Below are 16540 nucleotides of genomic sequence, written 5' to 3' on the forward strand. Positions count from 1 at the left end.
CGACTGCTATCTGCCTATGTGTTCTCAGGCAAGGAGAATTAAGGAAGCAGAGGAACGCAACTGTAACAACGTTCTGTAACTATCCAATCATTGAACGTCACTTTCAATCCCTTATTTGCATATGTGGACCTGAGTGGAAACTATCTACAGTATCCCCCTGCTGGCCCAGGGTGAGAACCTCAGTACATAACAGCGTACGTCATCAGCATCATCATAATTTTGTTATCTGCCCATCTGACTGGGTTGCCCTTCTCCTCCCTATAGTCCCCCTCCTCCCCATTTTATACTCACAACAACCCTGTGAGGGAGGCTAGGCTGAAAGTGAGTGATTGGCCCCAGACCACCTGATGGGCTTCGTGGCTGAGTAGGGATTTGAACCCTGGTCCTAGTCAGGGGTCTCAGCATTACTGGCAATGGATAAGTGCCCACTTCAGCAGGGTGTCGTGTGCTCTTCTCAATTCACAATCACCATCATCAGGAAACTGCTCTGGCTACTCAACTTTTAAAGAAGGGTTTTGCGCACTCCCCACCCACCAAAAAATTAAAATTATCTAGTGAAATAGAGGTAAGGGGAAGAAGACTACACATTTATAGATTTGCAGAGTGTCGCTGGAGGTTGTTACGAATCCTGCCTGCCCCTCTGTGTCCCCCCCCCCCATTCTCTCACTCTGTCTACGTGGCTCATTCCCCAGTGCTCCATTAGCACTGCTAGGTGATTCTGCGACGGGCGCTTGCGAGCGACCCTTTTAAATAAGGGAACACATCCAAGTCTGCCCAGAGAACAGCTCTCTACGGGGTTTTACACCTCCTGCTTCGGTGCCACGACAGGGCCGTGTGCACGAGAGGAGCTGTTTTATTCCTTTTGAATCTGTTTTACTCTTCACAGAATTCCACCCTGGGGATACAAGCGAAAGGCAGTGCGCACGGCAACCATCAGCAGGTGGCACTTTTCATAGGGTGGAAAGGAGCATAATCACCTGCACTCAGGTGGTCCAGCCCTATCATTAGATAGACAGAGGAAACTGCTCTGGCAAAGGGGGTATGCCGGGGCCTGAAGCAGGCACACACCCCACCTTCCAGCTCTTGCTCCTGAGTCTCCTGCCCATTTCTCTCTGGTGGTGATCAAAGCTATGTGTGCCACAGTGGGCCCCTAAATTACACTCCTGACCTTGGCTGCCCTGGATGTTGAACTAAGACTCCATTGTCAGCCTCTGGAGGGAGAGGGGCAACTTGTTATTTGCCTCAGGCAGCAAAACAACTTGGGGCGGCGGCTGGGCCTGCACATTTCTGCTGTCAAAGTTGCAGCAATGATGATTTAACCCATAGTGACCATAGTGAGCTCATGTGTCCAAACCTCTCATTGCCCAACCTTGGAACCTTATTATGTTGGACAGCCCAGTCGATGTGCATGGTACAAAATTGTTGTTGTTGTTGTTGCCTTTGTGTAGGAATGTATAAAGAGCAGAGCTAATAATTGCTGATCTTTGGGTTACCCCCAACTAGAGCTGGGCGATATCTGGTTTTCAACATTTCCCCGTCATTATTTTTGCACAGCACACACACAAACATACACCGTTATTCGCAATATATTGCCAGATCAAAGATTATGAAACAGATATCAAAATATGGAATTCAAACTGGTTTTGGATGATATATTGCCCAGCCCAACCCCCAACCATGCTGATCTTGCACAAAATAACTCCAGTTATATGCATACACAACGCTAAAGAGGCATATTTCTCTCTGTGTTTACAGATGGATTTGGCTGTGAGATAGTATGGTTCTGCCCAGTACAATGATCCTGCACCTTACATGGTGGTTTGGTTCCAAGGTTTGCACAAAAATTGTGCATACTCAACCCCTTGGAGCCGCCCCACAGGTAGCAGGTGAGGGAGAGACAGAATCCCCTTGAGTTGGTGTGCCAAGAGAGCCCTTGCCTAGCAGGCAAGTTTAAAAGCTCTTTTTGTGCCATGTAACCCAAGTGGACCCAGCACGGAAATAGCTTTCAAGCTCTCTGCCTTGGGTGGAGCAAGGCCTGCTGCATCTGGAAGGCTAGGGATGTTCACGTGAGATGTGGTGGGAAGTCAGATTGCCTTGTGAGAGCATCCCAGAACCAGCCTAGCCTCCCAAACCTCCACATCCAAGCCAAGGGGAGAGCTTCAAAGCTAGTTTTGCCCTGGGTCTTGGGCTACCAGCTGCATAAAGCGCTTTTAAGCTCACAGCCTCGTTTGCCAAGCATGGCCCTCTCAGCATGCCAGCTCTGGAAGCCTACGGATTTTCACACAAGATGTTGCAGGAATTCAGTAAGCTCTCGCAAGAGCATCCCAGAGCTGGCACTCTGAGCTGGCCTTGTCCCGCCCCAGCAAGGCAGAGAGCTTAAAAGCTTGGGGTTTTCCCCTTCGAAAAGAGCTTTTAAGTTCTCCGTCTCACTTGCGATTTGACTTGGCTGAAATCGTACAAGTCAAATGCATAGAAGATGTGGGGTTACTTTTATTATCACACAACTGATGAGGCAGGTTGCTAGAAAGGGACGCTTAAAAATGCTGAGATTCAAAAATTGGAATAGAACAGGGAATGCATTTGTGCTTCCAAATCATATACAGTAGCATTGGGAAATAATACATTTTGTGAACAAAACAACCGCAAGATCATCCTAGTTCTTTCAGCTGACTCCTGTTGTTATGGGAACCGCTTGCTGAGAGCGGCAGACCTTGTGTTATGCTTATTTATCCATGTGCCTCACTTTAGAGACAGCAACCAAACATCTACAAGAAAAGCACCGTACCTCTCAGTTGAAGCCAAAAGCATTCCACACCATTAAGGTCTGAAATGGAGGGTGGCCGACATGAAATCTGCGCAGAAGCCCAGTACCCATGTGCTCTGCACCACATTGATGCATATTTGTGACAATTGTGTAGTGTGAGAAACCTGTTCATAAACACCAAGCCACACAGAGCTTTAAAGCAAACTACACTGAAAATTCTACATTTTAAAGCAGCACAACTGACAGCGACACAAAACACCCCCTAAAACACAACTTAAACCACAACTAAAAATGTGTTCTATACTCAGTTGTGTAAGTGACACTCACAACCACCAAACATGTAAATGCTGCAAAACAATGCTCTAGCCACCTGAGTTTTACTCAGAGTAGACCCACTGAAAATAATGCTTAGTCCTGTCCATTAATTTCAATAGGTACCGTATACCTTGAGTAGGAATAACATTGGTGATAACCCCAATATATTCAGACTTCACTTTCCCAGCACTCCCATAATTCAGTCTCACCTGCTCAATCAACAGTCCACACACGATACGGGAAATGTATTAAATTTACTCATTTTGCTACACTTGATTGCAACTAAATTTCTAAATTATTGTAATATTCTATAAAATGTTTTCTCTCTGGGTTCCTGTTACCCAGCTTCTTTACTTATAGTCTCTTAAAACAATAATAGATGATAGATAGATAGATAGATAGATAGATAGATAGATAGATAGATATAAAAAGATAGATAGATAGATAGATAGATAGATAGATGATAGATAGATAGATAGATAGATAGATAGATGATAGATAGATAGATAGATAGATAGATAGATAGATAGATAGATAGATAGATAGAAAACAATTCATAAACAAGACCCAGACAAACCTAGATAGATACTGACAAAAGGGGTGTTTACATGTTACTATTTGAATGGATGTCCAATCTGCATACGTACCTCCATACACAAATAGTTGATCTGTACACTTGTACAGTTATTCATATGTAACATTCAACGAGTGTACATTCTGTGTGCGCAACAGGTGAGCTGTTCACACTCTTCATACCCTTTCACACAAACAATTTGAATCAGAGAATAATAGAATTGTAGAGCTGAAATGAACCCCCCAGGGTCATCCAGTCCAACCCCCTGCAATATGGTAATCTATTGCCCAACATGGGGCTTGTACCTATGTAGATACAGCTTATGCCTCTGTTTAGCGTGTAATGTTTGAACCAGTCTACACGAAGCAAGCAATTACAGTGGTACCTTGGTTCTCAAACTTAATCCATTCTGAAAGTCCGTTCCAAAACCAAAACGTTCCAAAACCAAGGCATGCTTTCCCACAGAAAGTGATGCAAAATGGATTAATCTGTTCTAGACTTTTAAAAACCCCTAAAATAGCAATTTAACATGAATTTTACTATCTAACAAGGCCATTGATCCATAATATGAAAGCAATAAACAATGTGCTGCAGTCACACAATCAATCAATCAGTTGCTGAACTGGGTTCCACACAGTCACAAAAACAAAAAACAAAAGAGCCACAAAAACGCAAAATAAAGAGCAGAAACACAGACCTCAGCGTAACACTCCAAATGGAAGCGTGGCATTCAAATCGGAAGCGTAACACTCAAATCAGAAGCATAACACTCAAAATGGAGCACGTTTGGCTTCCAAAAACAGTTCGTAAACCAAAACACTTATTTCCACGTTTGCAGTGTTTGGGTTCTAAGTTGTTTGAGTACCAAGGCGTTTGAGAACCAAGGTACCACTGTATGTACAAGTGCACACACCCAGATCAAACATTCATACAAAGCATTCCCACCTTTGCCTCTCACTTGGGTGGGTGTTACAGAACCATAGCTGTCAAGCTTCCCCTTTTTTGCGGGAAATTCCCTTATTCCAGCACCGTTTCCCGCTGCTTCCCGCTGCTATCCCGGATTGTTAGATATCCCGTAGACTGTCCCCGGGACAAGTGAGGCTGCTGATCCCTTATTTTCGAGGCTGCTGATCCCTTATTTTGAATCTGAAAGTTGACAGCTATGTACAGAACTTGCCCCCCAAAGCAGGCTCTCATCTTAGGGATGATACCACTTTTTCCAAGAAAAAAGAAAACTACAGTAAAAAAAAAAATAATACCACCCACTTCCCCTGGTCTTACCTGAGAGGACTGCATTGAGCAAAAGAGAATTACAGGTTATCGAGAATATCAGTTCTATCACTGGTCTGGCTTGAATCAAGTTAACAGATTTTTATCCTGCTGTGGAAGATAATGAGTTACAGCAGTGTCAGCAATGGGCTGTATATGTTTTGCATCCATTTAGGTTTTGGTGAAGTTATATGCATTTTTATTTATTCTTATTTTGCATTCCACTTCCCTCCAGTTTCACTGTTCACAATGTTGTGGTTGCATGTATGTCTGCCCAATGAAGATAATTCTCCACGCATCTGATGAAGTGGACTCTGGTCCAGGACTACTGGAAGTCATGGTCCACAGACGGGTGCTGGTCTGCAAGGCATCAGCTGTCAGTCTGTGACAATCTCACACACACAGCCCAGGTTGGGTAGAGCCCTTCAGAGGCCAGCCATAGTATCAGTTCTTGGCACATATTGAGGGGTATACTGCCAACTCACCACATCACATAGTTTGATAAGCACTGTTCTGGTCCACAAAAACTTATTACACCATTGATAAATCTTGCCACTAAACTCTTTGTTGGCTTTTGATGTAACCAGCATGATTTTTGTTTGTTTAAAAGCCAAATGCAACTTCTTTTCTCTTGCATTTAATATTGAAAGGCTGTTAAAAATAATAATACACCGGTCTAAAAATGCAAGGAGACATGGCTGACAGAGCCGCAAGCTTGAAAAGGAAGGGCATTATATTTGCATGAAACATTTCTGTTTATATGGAGGTGAATTGTACACACTGATGCCACATTTTCATAAGCTTCTCCCATCGAAGTGAAAATAACAGTCATCATGTGAGAGAAAGGGCCTAGGAATTGATTGAGAGAGAATAACTACTAGTCCCATAATTCATTGGGAGAAGCCATGACAATTAAACTTGCACAAAACTAATAAGACATTTGCGGTAGATGTGTAGTTTTCCTGCACAACAGTCCTACGAGGTAGGTTATTAAATTTGTTCTCACAGGAGGCTGTGATGGCCACAACTTGGATGGCTTTAACAAAGGATTGGAGAAGAAGGCTGTCAACAGCCTACCAGCCACAATGGCTATGCTCTGCCTCCACGGCCAGTCACAATTCATGGTTGGTTTACTCAGTGCTTTTTTTCTTAAAAAATGTTGAGGGGTGCTCTCATTTTGACTCAAGAAAATCTCCATTTTATAGTTCAAATTGGGAAAAATAAATACAGTAAATGGACAAAAGTACAAAGATTCACAAAATGTTTAGGGGTATGCGTCCCCCTCCGTCCCCCTAGAAAAAAAGCACTGGGCTTACTTACAAACTTTCCAAAGGTCAGATTCATGTGCTTTTTCATGCAGCATTCAGAAAAAGTTGCACAGGCAGTAAAAGTTTGTTTAGTTCCAAAGTGGTGAAAGTTCCTAACTTATTGGTATAGGAACTCAAGAGCACCTTGTAAGAGCCATGCGTTCTGAACTTGGAGCAACCAGCTCAGCCCTCCTCACATGATGAGCTTCTCCTGTAAACAGGGGGAACAAAGCTTGATTGCCTCCTCCCTCCCAAGGTAAGCTTAACCTAGCAAGACAGCTTACTCTATGGTTGTAACCCCTTCATGCATTAATTAGACTTAAGCATGTTGGTTATATGAGGCTGGTTATCCCCAACTAATACCTCCAATCAAAAGTCAGTGACTGGCCTGTCAAAGTCCTGCTAAATTAAACACTTTCCAACTTTGACAACAGTGATGTGCAGAGATGGTCAGGTGGTGATGCTTATCTCAAAGGAATGAAAGCAGCTAATTATGGCATTTGAAGATGCTGTTCCAAACAGAAGAGCCAGCCAAGTTGTATTTTCTTTTCCTCCTGATCGGTTGAAGAGACTCCCTTATTTCAGAAGCTCTTTTCAGAGTGCCCACCTTTTGAAATAATTATCCCAACGATGTGCGCCAGAATTTATGGGGAAAGAGGGCAAGGGCACTGAATTGTTTATGTTGCAAACGGAAATGGAGATTACACAACACACCCTCCTCTTTCTCGTGCAGTTCTGTGGCTTTCCTTGAATCTGTGGGCGAGTCCGGTGGTTTGGAAGCAGCCCGGAACCCCAGAACGCTGACAGCAGCTAATTTCCCCCAGTCTGGGAATGTACCAGGCTCTGGCCGTAGATGTTTTCCCATCGATTGTTAAGCATCGAGTCAGCTGCTTTCATTTGTAATAAACAAAACTGCAAAACTTCAGTTTCGCCCAGATTAATGAGAACCTTTCATAACTATATGCAGGACCTAGATATAAGGCCCTGATTTTGTGGTCTTTGCTGAATGACTGTCCCTCGGGGGGGGGGGGGCTTTTAGGAATTCCTTGTTACAAATGAGTTGCTAGTGTTTGTAATTATTCAGAATTTGGTTCCTTCCATAGAAAACCCCTATAGTCAGGGTGGGGAACCTCCAGCTTTCCTAAGGTTGCTGGACTACAACTCCCATCATCCCTGGCCACTGGCCTTGCTGGCTGGGGCTGATAGGCTACAAAGTACATCCAGAGGCCCTTGGTTTCCATTTTTTGCACAAGGGCATGATGATGGAGGCAAGCTAAGGAGCTGACAGCAGTGCCACTCCCTGGGCTGGAAGTTGTTGGTAAGGAGGCAGCAGGGAAAGAGGGTGGAGGCACTCTGAGTCCCGTTGGGCAGCTCTCCATTCTCCCTAATGGACCAAACTTCACTGACAAGTGACAACAAAATGTTGCAGCGTGCCCTAGTTCAGGGTTCCAGCCATGCCATTCTTCCTCTTCCTCCCTGAATTTGCAGTTACAATTTCCCAATAGTCAGCCAACATCTTCTCAGCCCTCGTCGGGCTGTTTTTTTGGAGGGGATCCTTGCCCCCAACATTTTTTGTCACTAGGTATTTTTTGGGGGTACAGCTACTAATGCGGTCACTATGAGCATATATAACTGATCAAACGGGAAAACATTTTCATCAAGCTGAAAAAGGTTCCCTTAAGGAAGCAGATTTTTTATTTTTGTGTTAGAAAATGTACGGTAAGTGCTTATAGAAACTGTGGACAGCAGGTGCTTAATTAGAAGAGGTGCCCCCTCTTCTCTCTCTCAACGGAGGGAATGTCTCTTTGAGATTATGCTTGGTGAAGCATATGTGTTTCTAACTACAAAGGAATTATATTATTCTTTTTAGAACTATCACTCCCTCTAATATCGAGTTCAGGTGGGGTGTGACAACAGAAAATCAGCCACTGGGAAGGAACAAGAGGGGCATATCAGCGTGCTCAGAGATACACTCTCAGAGTGTGAGAGTCAATGTGGTGTAGTGGTTAGAGTGTTGGCCTAAGACTTGGGAGACTAGGGTTCAAATCCCCACTTGGTCACAAAGCTCACTGAGTGACCTTGGGCCAATTGATGTCTCTCAGCCTAAACTCCCTCACAGAGTTGTTGTGAGGATTAAAGGAGAGACACATGTACACCACCTTGGAGAAAAAAGTGGGATATAAGTGAGCAATAAAAACAAATAAAATAATATTATAACTAAGAGTTGCAGAAATGCAAAAAAAACCCCACTCTGTCCTGTAGGGGTGTGCCAACTTAAATAAAATATTGTGGGGGGGGGGAGTAAGCCCCGCTCTGCATAATTGATCACACAGTGTGGTGCAAACACACCATTTGAATGGAAATGCCCATCAATTTTGGGGTGCCCCGCCCCTCAATTGTTTTATTGGGGAGGGGCAAAGGGACCTCGGCCCCCAGGAGTTGGCTCCTATTCTGTCCCTCCTCAAAAAAAAGCCCATTGAATAAAGACTGAGCATGCTCAGTAGGCACAGAAAGTTGAGTGGTAGTTGAAAAAGAAAAACAGAAAACCAGGTGATGGATGGATGAATGGATAGAATCCTGAACAGGAGCACTCCTATTAGGAAGGAGGATATGCTGCAACATTTTATTACGGGTCCCCTGTGTTGTTTCCCCCAAATGCACTTTTAATCGATGAATTAACTAAAATTCATAGGAGCAATCAGCTGAGATTTCTTTAACAGGGTGGCATCAATTAATGTTATCCCCAAGTTTGATTTTGCTTGTCTTGAAGGGCACCTCTGAGCACTTATTTTGGGCCAAGCATCACCTGCCTTTACTTTGCTGCCTGGCCATTGATCACATCTTCCCCTCCTCACCCGCTCAGCCACCCACACACCAAAGTTCCTTTCCCATTCATATACATTTTTAAAGAAAAGAGCTGAACGGATCAATAGGCTCTTAGCTTGAGATTTCATTAAGGGTTTCTCTGCAACTCAGGCATTGATCGCCTGCCCAAGCGATGCCAAAGGCAGCTGTGCTGTGGAGAGGAGCACAGAGTTCCTATAAATGCAGGAAGTGAATACTTCTAAATCTGTTGTTTGCTTGCTGTCTGGACAGGTGGGTATAGATCTGCTGGTCTATGGGTTCTTGAACCAAGGGGCAGAGCAGCAGTGATGTGGAAGAGATTTGATTCATTTCGCATTTAAAGTTGAACTTACCTATTTCACACTTTCTGAAAGAACGCAATACATTAATCTACACATAGCCATCCTTCAAAAGTCACCATTCTCAAGTTATGTAGTTCAGTAAAGGTTCTTGCTGTTATCACTGTGTCTTGCCTTGTGGGTACCCACCTACACTTCACTGGCGACGAAGGTGGGATGGTAGGCTAGATTAAAAAAAACACAAAATCACCATTCTCCACTTTTTTCGCAGTTCTCAAGCCAGGTAATGTGTACAGAAATGCATATAAAATGTGCATTAAGATGCTTATTTTAGTGAAAGTAACATTAAAAAGGCATTATATTAGGGGAAATTGCTCTGCAAAAATTGCATGCCTAATTGCATGCTAACGTGCATGTTAGAAGAAAATTGCACCCAAATGCTGATGAACTTTCATGGGGGCTTTTTGTGTGTGTGTGTGAGAGAGAGAGGGGGGGGTAAAACACCAACTGATGTTGAAACATAGAGAATTGAAGAATGGCAAAATGAGAAACTGAGAAAACCCCAAATTGACAGATTCACCCATTCACCCATCTACTGTATATATCCCTGTATCCTATCCACATGGAGTTATATTGCATATTGCATGAACCCAGTCTGTTGAACCGAGGCAACTTGTCTGCTCTCTAATTACAAGCCAACTCTTGTTCCTGCCGATCTGTCCCATCCAAAATGTTTGCCCGTGTTTAACATTGGCACTTGTTGTAATATACTGAAATCCCTGAGAGCTGCTGTGTGGCTGCTGACTAATGGCCCATCCTAGCACTTTCAAGGTGTCCTTGGTGCTCAGGGAGAGCAGGATGCTGCGATTTTGTTCCCTGAGTCGGGCTTCATAGCTCAGCTACAGAGCTCCTACTGTACATACAAAAGGTTCCGGATCCAATCCCTGACATTTCCTGTTAAATGGATCAGGTAGCAAGTGATGGGAAATACCTTTGCGGGAGACTCTGGAGAGCTGTCATGTCTCAGAGCAGGCAGTACCAGGCTCGCCCAGTGAGACCTGCAACAAAATGTTGCAGCACGGAATGCTCCTGCCAAAAGTTCAGGAGTCCCAAGATTAGCTGCAAGAGTTGCAGGACTTCACGGGAGCTGTGAAGTTGTTCCAACAACATTCCCTGCCTACCCACCAAGATTTTAAGCAGGTGCAGAGAAAACTTTGCTACTTGTGAGAGTCCCTGTCTCTGGGAATTTCTGACCTCCCTCAATTCCAAGTCTTTAGCCTCAAGTGCCTCCAATTCCTGGTTTGAATCAGTGCAGTGCAACGTGATTATGTTGCCACGTATGATTATGTGATGTTGCCATGCATGCGAGCTCTTGAAGGGGGCTGCACAGAAGATTGAGGATGCCCAGGCTGAGCTCCAGGAGGGCAGAACGCCACACATCCTTGCACCTGGCCTCAGGTGATTTGCTGTGCTCAGATCTCTCTGCTATCTGTTACTTGCTACCATGGTTGACTACGGAGGAATGCAGGCAATCTCCTAGATAGGCAAGTCTCTCTAATTTGCCCATTTCAGTTGACTGATCGCCCAGGCTTAATTTACAAGTTATTATTTTCCATTATTTATTTGATTTATATCCCACCCTTTCTCCTGTCATAGTACTCTCTCTCGCCCTGACCTAGCCACTGTGATCCACGCGACGGTCACCTCCAGACTGGATTATTGTAACTCGCTCTACGTGGGGCTGCCCTTGAGACTGACCCAGAAACTCCAGCGGGTGCAGAATGCCGCGGCAAGACTCCTTATGGGGTCTTCACTGCGAGATCACATTCATCCGGTGCTATACCAGCTGCACTGGCTCCCGGTGGAGTACAGGATCAGGTTTAAGGTGCTGGTTTTAACCTTTAAAGCCCTATACGGCCTAGGACCCTCGTACCTTCGGGACTGCCTCTCCTGGTATGCCCCACAGAGGAACCTACGGTCTGCAAATAAAAACATCCTGAAGGTCCCAGGCCACAGAGAGGTTAGGCTGGCCTCAACTAGAGCCAGGGCTTTCTCAGCTGTGGCTCCAATCTGGTGGAACGCTCTGTCACAAGAGACAAGGGCCCTGCGGGACTTGACATCTTTCCGCAGGGCCTGCAAGACAGAGCTGTTCCACCAGGCCTTTGGTCAGGGCGCAGCCTGACTCCCTCCTCTGGCAACCTGCACAGAATTTTGCTTAACGGTTGCCATTAATTTGATTTTAATTAATTTTTATAATGAAATGTTTTTAGAATGTTGGATTATTTGATTGTTTGATTATTTGATTGTTGTTAGCCGCCCTGAGCCCGGCTTCGGCTGGGGAGGGCGGGATATATAAAAAAAAATATTATTATTGCTATTATTACTCCAGAGGGCGGCCCTCAGGTGTGGGGTGGGGTGGACGTCTGCACTGTTTGGGGTCAGAAAAGTAGCCCACAACTTTATGGCTGCTAGCATGAATAAAACCACCCTATAGGTAAGAGGTTTTTGACTTTTTCAGTCCAAGTCTCCCTTGACCAACTACATTCTTTCTGCAGGACTCAGGAGCCCAGGTGTGTCACCCTTTGCCTGCAGAGCTGGCAGCCTCTTACCCTTTTTCGAACACCCTCCCTTGTGGAGTGTTCCCTCAGCCTCCTCTCCTCTCCCCTCTTCTTGGGAGTCCTCTGGGCAGCCGCTGCTACAGCCCCTGGTCTCTGAGCTGCCTCCTCACACTGCCCCACAGGGGCCTGGGTGGCCTGGCTGGCTGGGCTTCCTCACCCACTAGCATGCTTACTCCAAGGCTGCCTTAGCTCCTGGCAACCAGCACCCCCTGGCCAACCCCAGAGGCACCATTCACCTGGGGGGCTTGTAGCTAGGGCTGCTGCAACAAACAGCCGTGCAAGCCTTTGGGAGGCACAGATGCGAGAGGGCATCCAAGGAGGGAGGAAAGGAAAGAGGGACTCAGGTCAGTGTCGCCCACGGCACCCCTGACCACCATTCAAGGCACCCCAGGGTGCCATGGCACACTGGTTGAAAGCCATGGCTTATAGGTAGTAAACGTCTCTCTGCTGGCTGACAACCACCTTAATTTTAAAACTGACTGGTCAGTTGTTAATTTCAGAATGTTCTAGAACATGGGTGAGGATCCAGTGCCCTCCAGATAAGGTTGAAACCACAGCTCCCAGCACGCCTGACTGGGGCAGATGAGAGTTGGAGTTCAACAACCTATGGAGAGATGCAGGTTCCTCACCCCTGTTCTGGAACATTCTGAAAAGAAGAAATGAATCTGTTCTCGGGCGAGTTATATAAAGATACATGTGGTGCACCACTAGTGACCATCTCTCTGAGGAATGAAAGGATCCTCTCATAAGGATTCCGAGTACAGTGGTACCTTGGGTTACAGACACTTCAGGTCACAGACTCCACTAACCCAGAAATAGTACCTCAGGTTAAGAACTTTGCTTCAGGATGAGAACAGAAATCTCATCCTGGCGGCAGCAGCGGGAGGCCCCATTAGCTAAAGTGGTACCTCAGGTTAAGAACAGTTTCAGGTTAAGAACGGACCTCCAGAACGAATTAAGTTCTTAACCTGAGGTACCACTGTAATCCCATGAGGCAGTTGATAACACATTTCCTCAGTAATGCCTTCTAGGACTGCAATCTTACAACCCAATCCTATACATATGAGCATGTGGAGGAATGGTTCATACCTGGGAGACAAGGATTCAAACCCCCACAGCCCTGAAGCTCACTGGGTGACCTTGGGCCTGTGACTGTCTGTCAGCCTAACCTACCTCACAGGGTTGTTGTGAGATTGAAATGGGGAGGAGACAAACCATGTATGCCACTTTGAGCACCATGGAGGAGAAGTGGGATATAAATGCAGTTAATGGTAAATAAATAAATGTGCACAGAGATCTAAAGGAAAGAATCTTTAATAACCTGAATACAATTAAACCAGCCTCCCTGTTTAAATTGCCAACTTGTTTTAAAAGGGTTGTTTTTATTGAGTGTTTTAATTATGAAGGTTTATCTATATTTTGGAAAGCTGTTTGTTCTCCATTTGCAGCTCAGTTTCAAGCAGAGCGCTATGGGCCTCACGCAATTAAAACCAAAGGTTTTAAGACACCTTTAATTTTTTTCTTAGGGACACGGGTGGCGCTGTGGGTAAAAGCCTCAGCGCCTAGGGCTTGCCGATCGAAAGGTCGGCGGTCGAATCCCCATGCCGGGGTGTGCTCCCAGCGCCTGCCAACCTAGCAGTTCGAAAGCACCCCCGGGTGCAAGTAGATAAATAGGGACCGCTTACTGGCGGGAAGGCAAACGGCGTTTCCGTGTGCTGCGGTGGCTCGCCAGATGCAGCTTTGTCACGCTGGCCACGTGACCCGGAAGTGTCTCCGGACAGCGCTGGCGCCCGGCCTCTTAAGTGAGATGGGCGCACAACCCTAGAGTCTGTCAAGACTGGCCCGTACAGGCAGGGGTACCTTTACCTTTTTAATTTTTTTCTTAAGGTTAGGCTGCAAATGAGCAGGGAGTTTATATCCTTCTGACTTGACCTCAGAGTTCCTCAGACGCATTCCTGTCAACAGCTCTCTTGATCATGTGAGGAAAATCTACAACACATCCCACCCCCCTCAAACCAGTGTTACCCCAGTTTCCTGGAGGGTATGGGTATTTGGGGGGGGGTGATGCTTGAATATTGCGTAAACCTGAGTTTAACTTAGTGTTGGGAAAAGAAGCACCAGCCTCAGGATGTCACTGGACCTTGCTTGGAGAGAACAGATGCATGGTGGGGAGAGGTAAATTGTCTGCTGTGTAAGATTTTACTTCCTCTTCATAGACAAGGACGGTGGATCGAGTTTCCTTGATTCGTCAGCAAGGACGCGGCGTGGACTCATCAGAAACAACAATCGATATGAAATGGAAACATTGGCGGGAAGAGAGAGTGAAAGTTGGAGCCTTCTCTGAGTCAATGGTACAAGAGGCTTCTTGACCTCTTTCCCCTCAGCCTCAGGACTGCAGTGAATAAAGTGGATAAACAGTCACAAGTCCAAGCAGGGTGGGTAGAAATTGTAACTCAAGAAGAAGGTAGCCCACCATGAGGCACCCAGCCACTAGGGTCAAATTTGCACCATACATTTACAGCAACTGCTTTGAACAATCATGGCTTCCTGCAAAGAATTCTGGGAGCCGTTGTTTGTCAAAGGTGGCTGAGGGGTGTTAGGAGACCCCTATTGCAATTCTCGGGGTTGTTGAACCATCAAGCCCTCTTCACAAAAGGACTGATGTATGGTGGCCTAGGTCAAATTGTCGCTTCTTGCCAGCCATGGGACTGGGGAGGCTAGGGTTCAAACAGCCCCAAACATCTGGAGAGTCTGGAAATGGGTGCTCTAGGGAGCAAAATAACAAAAGACATAGGAACATAAGAAGCTGCCTCATACAAATCATATCGTTGGCCCATCTAGCTCAGTAGAAGGTGCCCTCTAGGTGTTGTTGAACTGCAACTCCCATCAGACCCAGCCAGCATAGCTAACGGTAAGGAATGATGGGAGCTGTTGTCCAGCAACACCTGGAAGACACCGTATTGGCTATCCTTGGTCTGTACTAGCAGTGTCTCCAGCAGTTTTTGGACTACAGCTCCCATCATCCCTAGCTAGCAGGACCAGTGGTCAGGAATGATGGGAATCATAGTCCAAAACCACCCGAAACCCAAGTTTGGGAAACCCTACTCCAGGGTTTCAGAGTGGACTCAGTGGAGACCCTGGCAGACCTACTTGGGAGATGCTGAGGACCCAACCAGGGACCTTTTCTGTGCAAAATAGGTGCTTGTCCACTGAGTTACAGCCCTACCCCACAAAAAGGGAGACTTGAACACCTAGACAGGAGACTGAAGGGGCATAAGGGTCTCCAGATCACAGTCTCACCCACTGGGGCGAGATATTCTGCATCTCTATTTAAACTACAGCAATTATTTCTAAATGTGCACACGTGCCTATAAATCAGTAAGCCCAAATGTTATGCAAATCTGTGTCCTCTCCTGACTGCTATTTTGATGATGCATTTCCTTTCTGGGTGATGTGTAAGTAGCTACCCTTTTGTGAGTGTACAAGGAGGTCTGTGGTTTGGGCAATGAAGCCTGGCATGAGAATTGGGGGTTTTCCAAGCGCATGCCACTTTTCTGTTGTGAAACCTTGGAAGTTCTTAATATTTCTGTCATCTGTGCCATCCTGTAAGGCAGGGCTGGGAACCTGCAGTCCTCCAGATGGCCAGGATGTTGGGAGCTGGAGACTAGCCACATCCAGAGAGCCACATGTTCCCCTACCCCTGCTGCAAGGCAGGCTTCGCCAACCTGGTGCCCTCCCGATGTCCTGGAAGACAACTTGGTTTTATGGGAGTTGTAGTCCAAAACACCAGGTTGGAAAAGGCTGATGTATTGATAATTTACCAAGTATAGGTGTGTAGGATACGTCATTCTCTGGCACTTAGAAGAAAAGTTTGGAGTGACTTTGGATACTAAACTGACATTCTATTCCATCAGGCTGTCTCAGTGGAAGAGATGGGAAGGAGGACTCCCTCTATATGCTTTGCTGAAAGACCAGCCTCACTAGACACCTACCCTGGGATTATTACTATGCCAACTGGTCAGTATAAGAACGACTACTTGAGAATTGGCACCTGAGTTTGCTTCTCCACCTCCCTCTTCCCAGCCTGTCCCCTTTCCCTTGTCTGTTGGATTTCTTAGATTATAAACCTGCAGGTGGTTTTAATTTATTGGATGTGCAAGCCGCTCTGGGGAGGTGCTTTTTTTGCTGAAGAGCAAGGCACAAATGATCTAAATAAATAAATAAAGCAAGCTCAGGTTCAGGGTCTGGCCCTTCCATCAGGCAAAGTGATATGGCAGCTGCCTCAGGCGGCAGGTGCTGTAAGGTTTCGGGCTGTGAGGTTTTGGAAAGCAGAACTGTTTGTGCCATATGGCCGGGAATATAGGTGCCAACTCCCTGGGTACCTGAGCACCCACAAAATTCCCCAGAAAGGGGCCGGGCACCAACAAATTTCGGTGTCAGGGCCATGGCACTCATGGCCTCGGGCACCTAGTCACGGGGACCAAACTGGCATTCCTGTGGCCTGGCCGTCACCCCGTAAACTAACATGCTGCTCCCCAAGTGTGTGTGTG

The 16540-nt window shown here is 46.0% G+C and overlaps 1 protein-coding gene across 1 annotated transcript in view; it reads left to right on the plus strand.

Annotated features, from left to right (window-relative positions):
* The first annotated feature begins 13875 nt into the window (after positions 1–13875).
* Positions 13876–16540, plus strand: part of SH2B2 (SH2B adaptor protein 2) — a 50049-nt gene continuing 47384 nt past the window's right edge. Inside the window, exons 1-3 of the mRNA XM_081843521.1 lie at positions 13876–13968; positions 14207–14317; positions 15915–16007. The gene's annotated coding sequence lies outside the window, so the exon portion shown is untranslated. The remainder of the gene's footprint in view (positions 13969–14206; positions 14318–15914; positions 16008–16540) is intronic.

Source organism: Podarcis erhardii (genome assembly GCF_964252035.2).
Source record: "Podarcis erhardii genome assembly, chromosome: 16".
In the NCBI taxonomy this organism is placed as follows: Eukaryota; Metazoa; Chordata; class Lepidosauria; order Squamata; family Lacertidae; genus Podarcis; species Podarcis erhardii.